We start from the raw sequence: 13,197 nt of genomic DNA, 5'->3' as shown, positions 1-13,197 counted from the left end.
CTGTGTATTGCTGGGATGAGGTGGGCCCAGCTGACCCTTTGCAAGCTTGCCCACCCCCCCCTCCCTGCACCGCCAGCGGGTGTTAGTACCCTCTGCTGGAGCCTTGGACAAATCCCTGTCTTCCTGTCTCCCTGGGTCAGCCACAGCCTTCACAGAGACGTCTCCCCTTCCAGTGTAGCCTGGAGGAGGGGGATCAGATGCAGGGTCGGAGGCCCCTTGTCTGCACGGAGGCAGGATTTATCTCAGTTTGGGGAGGTCTGGGGCCCCGGAGTCCTAGATCATCATTAGTTCCATCAAAGAGGCGGCTGTGATCTGAAGGGGCAAGATGCATCGTGTCCAAATTGGAAACAGCCTGGTGGGCTCTGGGGTAGGAGCCGGGCGGGGAGAGGGCTCGGGCCGCCCTGGGGGAGCCCGGGACACCGGAGGAGTCCCACAGACAGTGCACAGGAAGAGGAGGAGGAGGAGGGAAGAGAAAACATTCCGCTCGGGCTCCAGGGAAGAGAGCCGCGCAAGATGGAGTGGAGCCAAGTCTGCAAGCCAGCGCGACCTCCCCAAGGAGGCGGGAGGAAGTTGGGGTGGGGAGGAAGGGATCCCGCTCATGCTCATGAGACAAGGGCCTACTGTGTGTCTGCCCCCCCACTCCCGCCGTGTCCACTCTGACTCCCCAGCTGCCGAAATGGAAAGCAGAGCTGGGGTGCCTCGCTGAAACGGTGGAGCAAAAGGAATTTGGGGTTCATCAAGTTCTCCAACCCAGTACATCCCTGTTGGCGGCCAGCACGGAGGCCGTGCTCTGATGATCAACTCCAAGTTTAACACAGAGAAAGAGAAATAGGACAGAAGTATCTTCTAAGTATTGGGAACGGGCGAGATTAGCAGACAGAAATGGGATGCAAATGACACGTTCAACTAGAAAAAGAAATTGAAAAGATCTTTCCTATCCTGTTGCTTTTTGCTGATAATCATGTTCTTTCTAGACACCCACTGCCCTCGGCCTCCAAAGATGTCCCCTAAGGCCTGTACCCCAACAGGTTTCCTGGCATCTGACCCCCACAGTCCCCAACAAGCCCCTCTCTCCAGGGGACAGAGAGGAGCTGGAGCCAGAGCCCCCGTACTAACTGGGGCCACTTGGCTGTGGTCCTGCCCCTCCCTGGGCTTCAGTGCCTGGCATGGGAGGGAGAGAGAGACTCTGGCTTAGCAAGTGCAGCCTCCAGTCTTCAGAGGAGCCGCTGGAGGGAGCCCAGGAAGGACACTAAAATGTCTGCAAGGGGGATGGTTCTTTAGTCAGGTGAAGAGGCAGAGTGACACTCAGGCTAGGAAGCCATCCGGACGAAAGAACAGGAATGAGTGACAAGGCTTTTCTGCCCAAGGACGTTCCAGAAGCTTTCCAGGCAGACCTCATTTCATCCCACTTCGCTTTATGGTGCTTCTCAGATACTGCATTTTTTTTTCTTTTCTTTTTTTTTTTTTTTAACAAATTGAAGGTTATGGCAACCCTGTATCAAGCAAGTCTACTGTCGCCCTTTTTCAACAGCATTTGCTTCCTTTGTGTCTCTGATGACATATTGATAATTCTCAAAATGTGTACGTGCTAAGTCGTTTCAGTCATATCCGACTCTTTGCAACCCCATGGACTGTAGCCCGCCAGGTACCTCTGTCCATGGGATTCTCCAGGCAAGAATACTGGAGTGGGTTGCCATGCCCTCCTCCAGGGGATCCTCCCGACCCAGGGATCGAACCTGTGTTTCTTATGTTTCCTGCATTGACTAGTGGGTTCCTGACCACCAGTACCACCTGAGAAGACTAGTTCTCGAAATAAACATCAGCAAAATGTTGACAATTCCCTGAAGGCTCAGATGATGGTTAGCTTTTTTTTTTTGGTCATGCCTCTTGGCATGCAGGATTTTAGTTCTATGACTAGGGATCAAATACTTGGCCCTGCATTAGAAGACAGAGTCTTAACCACTGGACCCCCAGGGAAGTCCCTGATGGTTAGCACTTTTTAGCAATAAAAAGAATTATTTTTTGGCTATGCACTACATGAATTTCGGGATCTTAGTTCCCCAACCAGGAACAAAACCCTGGTCCTGACAGTGAGAACAGTAAGTACTAACCACTGGACCTCCTGAGAATTCCCTAAAATATTTTCAAAACTAAGGTGTGTACATTTTTTTTTAGACATACACTATTGCACACTGAATTCACTAGTATAGTGCAATTGCTCAGCTGGTAAAGAATCCACAATGCAGGAGACCCTGGCGATTCCTGGGTCAGGAAGATAGCCTGGAAAAGGGATAGGTTACCCACTCCAGTATTCTTAGGCTTCCCTAGTGGCTCAGATGGTAAAGAATCCACCTGCAATGCAGAAGACCTGGGTTCAATCCCTGGGTGGGGAAGAGACCCTGGAGGAGGGCATGGCAACCACTCCAGTGTTCTCGCCTGGAGAATCCCCATGGACAGAGGAGCCTGACGGGCTACAGTTCACGGGGATGCACAGAGTCGGAGATGACTGAGTGAGTTATCACAGCGCAGTGTGCCCTGGAAACCAAAGCATTTGTATGACTTTATGGGTGTATTAACTTAGTTGAGGTGGTCTGGAACAGAATGAGCAACATCTCCAAGGTATGCCTGTACTGTAATGGTGAAAAATAGGAATCAACCTGAACTTCCAGTAGCAGTTAAGTAATCCTATGTGATGGACTATCATGCAGCCACTACAGATGGTGCTCGTGGACTTGGTTTATCGACCTGGAAGAAATGCTGTCAATAAGACATAACTGTTCGATAAGGTAATTTTCTCTTTAAAAAAAAATTTTTTTTTTCAGGTTCTTTTCCTTTGGAGGTTATCATGAGATACTGGAGGACTTCCCTGGTGGTCTCATAGTTGGGAAACCACCCTGGAGTGCAAGGGACATGGGAACTAAGATCCCATATGTGGCAAACAGCTGAGCCCACGCAGCACGAACTCCTGAGCCCACACACCACAACTCGAGAATCTGTGCAGCACCACGAAAGATCTCAATCCCGCATGATGTGAGGAAGATCCTGTGTGCCTCAACTACGACCAAAAATAAATAAATCAAGTTTTTAAAAAGATATTGACTATCATTCCCTGTGCTGTACGGTAGGTCCTTGTTGTTTATCTACTTGATATACAGTAGTGTGAATGTGGCAATTTTCTTCAAGGACCCATCACAGTGCCTGCATATCACAAACACTCGAAAACTGGTGACTCTGGCTGGATGTGATACAAGCAGGATTGAGAAAACTGCATACAGAACAATCCCAACTTTATAAAACAAGTACTTCACACATGCACTGAAAAAAGCAGGAAGGAAATGCAACAGAATATTGTTGAGTTGTGAGATTAGAGATTTGGGAGTTTATTTTTCCATATTTGCCAAATTTCGACAATGAGTAGCTATGTTTTTAAATTCATTTTCATTTGTTAAATTTTTCCAGCATTTTATGATGAACGATTTTAAATATACCACAAAGTTGAGATGATGTCACACATACCTCTTCCTAGGTTCTCTCCTGAATTTTTTTTTAAAGATTTTTTTTTTTTAATGCAGAGCATTTTTAAAGTCTTTATTGAATTTGTTACAATATTGCTTCTGTCTTAGGTTTTAGTTTCTTGGCTGAGAGGCATGTGAGATCTTAACTCCCCACCTGGGCCTCGAACCCACAACCCCTGAATGGGTAGGCAAAGTCTTAACTACTGGACCTACAGGGGAGTCTATGAATTTTTTTTTAAAAATAATACTTTATCCTGTATCCATCCATCCGTCTATCCCTCCCTCTGTCCACCCATAAATCTATCATATTTTTTTCTTACACATTTTAAATTGCAGACCACAGTATGCTTCCCCCTAAATACTTCAACATGCATGTCAGGAAAAAACATTGCTTTTAGTAGTTATTGAAAAGACAGACTCTGCCCTTACCCCTGAGAAAATCATCCCCCAGACCCTCCCTCCTTGCAGAAGGCAGGTCAGGAACAGCTGGAGCTTGGTTAGGTTCAGGCCCCTCCACCCTTCTGCCTTACTCTCTGGGTGACTTGGTGAGTCCCTGGAGCACAGAGCTTTCTCCCCACCTGGGTCAGGGACAAAGAGATGTAAAAAACCTCTGCTCTCTCCATCACCTGAGGGTGTGGTCCAGATTCCCTGAGATTAGGCCTGCCCTCACCTTTGGCTTACTATAGGTGTGTGCGCTTAGTCACTCAGTCATGACTGACTCTTTGCGACCCCATGGACTGCAGCCCACCAAGCTCCTCCGTCCTTGGGGATTCTCCAGGCAAGAATACTGGAGTGGGTAGCCGTGCCCTTCTCCAGGGGATCTTCCAAACCCAGGGATCAAACCCAGGTGTTTTACATTGCAGGCAGATCCTTCACCATCTGAGCCACCAGGGAAGCCCAGTGAAATGTGAACTTCAGATAAACATACTTTTTAGTATATTTTTTGTATGTCTTTCAGTATAAGTTAGCAATATCTGGGACACACTTATGCTAAAAAAACATTATTCAGTCTGTGTTTTATCTGACAACCCTACGGACGATCGGGAGACAGAAGCCCTAGGAGGAGACACATGCCATAAGTTCAGACTCCAGTTGGGATTGTGATAGAAATGCCTCACATTTGTGCTGTGGTTCATATTTCACAAAGTGTTTTTCTGTCCATCATCTTACTTAAGACTCACTGTCACCCTTCAGGAGAGTAATATTTATCCCCATTTATTTATTGAAGTATAGTTGATTTACTGAGTTGTGTTAGTTTCAACTGTACAGCGCAGTGAATCAGTTTTTTTTTTTTTTCAGATTTCTCTCCTTTATAGGTTATTACAAAATATTGAGTATAATTCCCTGTGCTGTACAGTAGCTCCTCGTTGGTTATTTATTTTATATATAGTAGTATTATACCTTAATCTCATCCTCCTAATTTATCCCTCTCCTCCCTTCCCCTGTGGTAACCACAAGTTTGTTTTCTGAGAGTCTATTTCTGTTTTGTAAATAAGCTCATTTGTATATTTTTTTAGATTTCATATAAAACAATATCATATGATATTTGTCTTTCTCTTTCCGACTTACACCACTTAGTATGATAATCTCTACGTCTATCCATGTTGCTGCAAGTGGCATTATTTTATTCTTTTTAATGGCTGAGTAGTATTCCATTGTATATGCATACCACATCTTCTTTATCCATTTCTCTGTCAATGAACAAATTGCTTCCATGTCTTGGTTATTGTAATCAGTGTTGCAGTGAACATAGCAGTATGGATATCTTTTTGAATTATAGTTTTCTCAGGGAGGAGAATGGTAGTTCTATTTTTATTTTTTAAAGGAACCTCCATACTGTTCTCCGTTGTGGCTGTACCAATTTACATTCTCACCAACAGCGAAAAACCTATGAAAATACAACAACGCATTTCAGAGTTGGAGAAACTGAGGCTCAGAGAGATCCAGGGCCCCCACCTAGCTGACAAAGTGCAGAGTCAGAACTCAGCCTCAGTGTCTGGCCTTCAGGGGAGGCTCTCCCCCACTCTCGTTCCTCTCTCTGTGACCCTGGAAGAACATACAAATGCCAGAGATCCAGAGATCCAGAACAGGGCCTGCCCAGCCCACAGCTCTGGTGTTCTGGGTCCACTATTTACCTCTGTGATGTTTCATTTTATGCATCAGTTTGACCGGGATACAAGATGCCCAGATATTTGACTAAGCATGATTTCTGGGTGGGTTTGTGAGGTGTTTCTGGCTGAGATTAACATTTGAATCAGTAGCCCAAATAAAGCAATTTGTGCTTCCCAAGGTAGGTGGGCACTGTCCCATCTGTCTCAGACCTGAATAGAACAAAAAGGCAGAGGAAGGAGGAGGTGGCAGGTCAGGGCCCCCTTGGGTGTGACACGTGGCTTCTGGGGGAGGGGACAGCTGCGGAGGGTGGCGGTGTGAAGTGACAGGGGCTGCCTGATGGGGCTCTGCAAGCGATAAAGTAGGCATCTCTGAGCTGGTAAACCTTGCCAAGCCCTCCTTCTAGCTCCCCCAACCTGCCTTGTCACATCCCGGGGCAGCCACCACCTGGAGCCCAGTGCAGAATCCTCGAAGGAGTCAGACCCAGAGTCTGGAGTCTGTGGCGAGGAGGCTGGACCAGTCACCCTGCTACCCCCTCACGCCTCCTGGGCCCGGGCTCTTTGCCTCCAGCCCACCAGACCATCCTGTCTGCCCGCCTTCAGCCACCCTGGAGACTTGCCCTGTCACCCATTCATTAATTCATTCATTTGGTAGAATCTGATTGAGTCTTTGAAAGGCAGGGGATGACCATTTACTGACACGCAGCGATAACTCCCTCTCCAGGAAGAGGTCAACAAGATGTCTCCGGTTCACTGTTTTTTTTGTTTTTTTTTTTTTAATTTATTTATTTTTTTGAGAACCTGTGAATAGTTTCACAAAATAACATGGTAATTTTTAAATGTGTCCTTCCCACAACCACACCTCATTCAACTGAGCAGCCAGTTTGGGGAACTGTGAGTTAAGTTTTCAAGGGTAAAATATGGAAACTGGGCCCATCCCAGGGCCAGCTTCTCAGAGGTGAGATGTAACTCACAAAACCCACCACCTTTCAGATGGTACCACATGGTTCTCCGAGGCACCACCAAGCTCCTTCATTTCCCTTGTTTTGGTACCAGCACCTGCCCAGATGCTCTTAGTATCAGGCCCTAGATCCATCACAGGGTCAAAAATATATCTCCTCACCAGCCACAGGACTTGGCCAAGTTGGGGTCAGGTGCAGAGCTGAGATACAGGCAGTTCATGGACGATGGTGTAGACGACCCAATTGGGATGAGTTATCATGTCAGAGGTCAAGCTCTGGTAAGACTCAAGTTCTAGATTCATTCTTACATCGGGTCTGCAAATGCATCCCATATGTCTGGCCATTGCCTCACATACTGGTTCATTGCATTTAAACAGTTGTTTAAAAACATAATTTGTTTTGCTGTAATCATTTGCTGAAAAGCCCGCCTTTAAATTTAGTAATACAGTAACCAAACCTTTATGAGTTGACTATTGTTGGATGCTGTTCTGACAAAATAGAGAAAACACTCACCATCTGAATTTCTAAGACCTTCCCCCCACACCACACACACCCTGCCCCATGCCAGAATTTTTCTTCTCTGAAGGGAAGGGTTTTTTCCCTTTTGTTTTGTTTTTACTTTGAACCCCCGAGATTAGTTTTTGGCAAGTTTCCTTTGCTCTCCACCAAATGGTTTTGAAATAGTCATCGTTTCTCTGAGATGATAAACACTAAAAGATTGCTTTTACTTTTGAAGGCAATGAAAACACGTCTAAGGTTTTGCTTTGAAGCTCATCAGAGGGGTGAAAAAAAAGAAGCCTCCTATAACCTTTAGCATGTGTACGGGAATTCTCGTTTCATGGGCCACCTGTGTGTCTGATTACCATTTAACGATGCTTCCAAAGTTTCAATCGTCTTTGGGAACCGCTCAATCGCATCAGACAAAGCTGGTGTCGGACTACCCAGTTTGACTTCAGCAAACCACTTTCGTGTTGCTTTGACCGTCCTGTTGTGTGTGTTCTGGGTAATAGCCAATCTTTTCCCAGATGAACGTATAGCTTAAAACAAAGAGTTGAACGCAATACGTCAAAGGTTTTTCCTGTTTCTGCAAAGTCCTCAGCATTGCCATATCCAACTAATAGGCGTGATTGCTTCTCATGCAATGCTGCAGGGCAGTCAGGTTTTCCCCATGATGTCAGTGGCGGATTTGACCCTCACTTTATTAGGAACCCCACTTCTTAAAAAATGTTATATTTCTTTAATTTGTATTTTGTCTATGCTGGATCTTTGGTGCTGCTCCTGGGACTTCTCTAGTTGTGGCACTTGGGCTTCATTGCTCTGCAGCATGTGAAATCTTCCTGGACCAGGGATCGAAGCTGTGTCCTCTGAATTGGCAGGCAGACCATCAGGTCTAGCAGTTCTGAACCCCTCTTTGATTTGTTGCAGATAACACCTTTTTAAATTGAGAAAGTATTTTTTTTGTTTAGTATTTATTTCTTTATTTTGGCTGCACTGGATCTTCACTGCTATGTGGGCTTCCTTTAGTTGCAATGCACAGGCTTCTCTGCCATGGCTTCCCTTGTTGCGGAGCACAGGCTCTAGAGTGTGCACCCAATAGTTGAGGCGCCTGGGCTCAGCTGTCTTGCAGCAGGGGGGTGGATCTTAGTTCCCAGACTAGGGTCAGACCCATGTCTCCTGCATTGGCAGGCGGATTCTTAACCATTGGACGACCAGGGAAGTCCCGTGATGTGCTGCAGATAGTTCTTTATGACCACATCTAAGTTGATCTTCATCATCTTTTCAATACTACAAAAATCCATGCATCTCTATAACTGAGAAAGTGATGGGGATTTTTCTTACATAAGCTCCAGTGATTCTTTCACAGCCCAGCCAGTGGCCTTGTCACATGTTATTGAATCAGGAACTAAAGATTTCATCTGCTGTGTCTTGTAACATTGCAGCTTTTATTTTTGCCCCTGATTTCATTTTGAATTTGCTAACTTCTCTAGGCATCAACTGATTTATAAGTTAGAATACCTCGCTTGATCTCTTCTAGCAACTCCTTCCAAATTGCCTTTATTCACAGATGAAATATACTTGTCATGACTTCTTAACGCTAAACACTGTTTTCCAAAGAATAAAATATGTTTAACTCCGAATTTCAGGTATGTTCGAATTTCCTCAAGCTGTTATGAGTGAACAGATAATAATTTGTTAGTGACAGTTTCACCAGGAAGTCTATATTCTCTGCCTCCCAACTGCAATGATTTCAGATGCCTTTGATGTCTCCTGTGTTTTCAGAATTTCTATAAAGATTTTTTTTTTCCTTCCAGAGACTCCTTCTGAATAATTCTCCTCTACAGGTGTATTTTGTTGGCAAAACATTGATACAAAGTAGGGAGCATGTTTTATCACCCCAATTCTTAGCCCTACGAATCTGAAGACCAGGGGTCTTCAAATCTCCCAGATTTACCTTAAACTCCTCATATATTGGGGCTTCCCTGGCTGCTCAAACAGTGAAGAATCCACTGGAAATGTAGGAGACCCAGGTTTGATCCCTGGGTCAGGAAGGTCACCTGGAGAAGGGAATGGCAACCCTCCTCAGTATTCTTGCCTGGGAAATCCCATGGATCGAGGAGCCTGGCAGGCTATATAGTCCACGGAGTCTCAAAGAGTCAGACATGACTTAGTGACTAAACAACAGCAACAACAAGCCAAAATTTATTTGTCGTGTATGAGGGGTGTGTCTGTTAGTCACTCCTGCATTGGTGCGTGGATTCTTTAAAACTGAGCCACCAGGGGAGTCTAAATATTAGCTTATCCATCATAAATTTCAAACGATGTGTGGTCTCCTGCCTTGAAACCCTATTATTTTCTATATCTATATTGACATCATTTCTATATAGATTAATGGTTGGTGATAAGAAAATAAAGCCCAGGATCCCACCATCTGGACTCCATCTTAGAGAAAAAGAAACAAACAAATAACATATTACTGGTTTTCCTAAGCACCAAGGGGTCAATACCCTCAGGGTCAGACTGTCCTGTACTTGATGTACCCATTGAAGCCACTTTTTAACTATACACATGGTTTTTATTTTAATTTTATTTTTTTACACATAATTTTTAGATTGGCCCAGCTGAACTCTTAGAAAGACGAACACAGACTTCGGTTTTCACATCTTTTTCCAATAATCTCGCTTACTAAAGAAAGAAACCATAGCTGACCATGACCAATATATCCGATAATTGAAGGAGAGTAAGACATTTGTCTTGCTGGCAACACAAAGCTATGCACTTGTCAACGTGAACACAGGGTTTACTTCAGTGATCCGGCTGTCTTTGTCAAGGGAGAGGAGGTAATTGATGAATTCTGCTACCGTGCATGCGGTGCCATTGGCTTTCTTCTTTTATCTTGATGAGAAGACGATTTTTTCATACTATGGCAGCATAAAGGGAAGTCTGAATTGTGTTTTCCATGTACGCGGCTAGTTCCTTGCCTTTTGGACTCTATCACGTTCCTGACAGTTTAAGAAGTTTTTTCTTCTCCCTCTCTTCAGAAAATCGGAGTAGCTCCTGGAATGCTCCATCTATTCCCTGATTTCCATGCACAGCTGGGCTCTGAGCACACGAACGATCCACCCATCCACGTCCTAGGAAGCTCATAGCTCAGAAGGCAAGACAGATGCTAACCATTCTAAAGTGTTTTTTTACCAGCACCAAAAGTGTAGAGTTTTTCCCTGACACTAACCAACCTTCCGGGTGCCAACAGGGCATCCTACCATTCAATTCTGACACTAACTCCCTGGAGCAACGGCAGACCCCACAGGTTAAGGGCTCAATCCCAGAAGACTGCTCCCCACTTCAGATGGGTCTTTAGGTGGGTAAAGAACCCGCCTGCCAATGCAGGAGACGTAAGAGATGAGGGTTCGATCCCTGGATTGGGAAGATCCCCTGGAGAAGTGCGTGGCAACCCACTCTAGTATTCTTGCCTGGAGAATCCCATGAATAGAGGAGCCTGGAGGGCTACAGTCCATGAAGTCACACAGAGTCGGACACAGCTGAAGCAACTTAGCATGCACGCACGTATGTATTTTTAAGTCTTTCCATTTTGAAGATGTTTTATTTATTTATTTTTAATATTTATTTATTTATTTGACTGTGCTGGGTCTTAGTTGCAACATGTGGGAACTAGTTCCCCGATCAGGGGTGGAACCCAGGCCCCGTGCATTGGGAGTCCTGTCTTTGTCATTGGACCACCAGGTAAGTCCCTGATTATGTCTTCGCTCATCCTGCTGCTTCCACTTGCATACCCTTCCACTCCTCTTGTTTTGTGAACCCCTATGCATCCTTCAACTCAAAACACAAAATCCCCCTGTGGAGCCCTTTGTGACTACCCTGGGCTATCTTCTCCATCTTCTGTGTTCTGTCCACCTCCACGCCAGCATATATCATATTGAGCCCTGAGCCCACTTACTGTCTACTTCCTCAACTAGACTGAGTTGTATTTACCCTTCCCAGTGCCCACAGGGCTGGTTGGTTGAATGAATGAATAACATTTCAGAAACAGTGATAGTAGATTTTTTCCTGGTATCATCTTTGAGAATAAATACTCAAGATCATATGATAAAGAGCAACCTGATTTCTATTTCTGCCATCTTTCTTCAAGTCGTAAAGACTCACTAATGTTTCCAAAAAAGAAGAAAAATATGAACAACTTGATAAGAGGCTGGACTTTTTTTTTTAATATTAGAGAGATAATAAAATAGAAAACCTCTTTTTTTGCTTAATTAGTCATTATGATCAGGTATCTGTGGAAACAACTGGATGTTCATGCTCAAAATAGACAATCATCTCTCCATTGAACAATGTGTAATCAACACGGAAGTTGGAGCTTCAAGAAACAATCTTCTTCCCCTCGATAAGTGCTCCTTGATCTTGAGTGATATAGTGAGAAATCAAAAGTCAATCCTTGGGGACTTCCCCGGCAGTCTGGTGGTTAAGAGTTTGCGCTTCCATTGCAGGGGGGCATGGGTTTGATCCCTGGTCAGGGAACTAAGATCCCAAAAGCCAGGATCTTCAAAAAACAACCCCCCCAAAAAAACCCTTCAATCTCTGCTTTCACGGGCACCACAAGTCAACAGGTAATGTCAGTCCCCCTTGTTCTGAAGGGAGTTCAGTTCAGTCATTCAGTCGTGTCCAACTCTTTGCACCCCCATGAACCGCAGGACACCAGGCCTCCCTGTCCATCACCAACCCCCAGAGTCCACCCAAACCCATGTCAAATGAGTTGGTGATGCCATCCAACTATCTCATCCTCTGTCGTTCTCCTCTCCTTCTGCCCTCAATCTTTCCCAGCATCAGGGTCTTTTCCAATGAGTCAGCTCTTCCCATCAGGTGGCCAAAGTATTAGAGTTTCAGCTTCAACATCGGTCCTTCCAATGAACACCCAGGACTGATCTCCTTTAGGATGGACTGGTTGGATCTCCTTGCAGTCCAAGGGACTCTCAAGGGTCTTCTCCAACACCACAGTTCAAAAGTATCAATTCTTCGGCACTCAGATTTCTTTATAGTCCAACTCTCACATCCATACATGACCACTGGAAAAACCATGGCCTTGACTAGACGGTCCTTTGTTGGCAAAGTAATGTCTCTGCTTTTTAATATGCTGTCTAGGTTGGTCATAACTTTCCTTCTAAAGAGTAAGCGTCTTTTAATTTCATGGCTGCAATCACCATCTGCAGTGATTTTGGAGCCCAGAAAAATAAAGTCAGCCACTGTTTCCCCATCTATTTGCCATGAAGTGAAGGGAGCAGCATGGTCAAGGGAAGGGGTGACAGAGCATGTTTGCACACCAGAGGGAAAAAGACTCAGCAGCAAGGGAGATGAGGTGAACCAGGTGGGCGAGAAATGTAGGGGCAACATCCTTGAGAAGATTGGGTGGGGACATCAACAGCAGAAGGAAACTTCTTGGGATCACAGAAAGTTCCAGAACTCAATGGCGGAAAACTCTAGACCTTGGAGAGGTGATGGTTACATAAATGTATACAATCATCCATATGCACTTAAAATGGGTATAATTTACTGTATATAAAGTATATCTCAATAAAGTTTATTTAATAAAATTTATTTATGTATCACAATAAAGTTGATTTATTTAAAAATATTCATTTATTTGTTCCTGGTTGCACTGGGTCTTTACTGCTGCCTGCAGGTTTTCACTAGTTGTGACCAGCGGGTGCGACTCTTGGCTTCGTGCAGGGGTTTCTCATTGCAGTGGCTTCTCTTGTGGACCATGGGCTCTGGGTGCACAGGCTTCAGTAGTTGCGGCTCATGGGCTCTAAAGCTCGGGCTCAATAGTTGTAGTGCACAAGCTTAGTTGCTCCAAGTCATGTGGGATCTTCAGGGACCAGGGATTGAACTCCTGTCCCCTATATTGGCAGGCAGATTCTTGTCCACTGGACCACCAGGGAAGTCCAATAAAGTTGATTTAAAAAAAAAAGTCCTGGAGAGGAAGAAAATGGCTGTTCCTTATGAGTGCCCTAGGGAATATTGCATAAGGGCAGGAGTAGATGTGGAACAGAAGATTCTGAAGTCGAATATGTTGAGTTACAGGTGTTTGTGGTCTTTTAT

This window comes from Muntiacus reevesi, chromosome 2, assembly GCF_963930625.1.
Source record: "Muntiacus reevesi chromosome 2, mMunRee1.1, whole genome shotgun sequence".
NCBI lineage: Eukaryota > Metazoa > Chordata > Mammalia > Artiodactyla > Cervidae > Muntiacus > Muntiacus reevesi.
The sequence above is the reverse complement of the archived record's forward strand: the minus strand, read 5'-3'. Positions refer to the sequence as shown.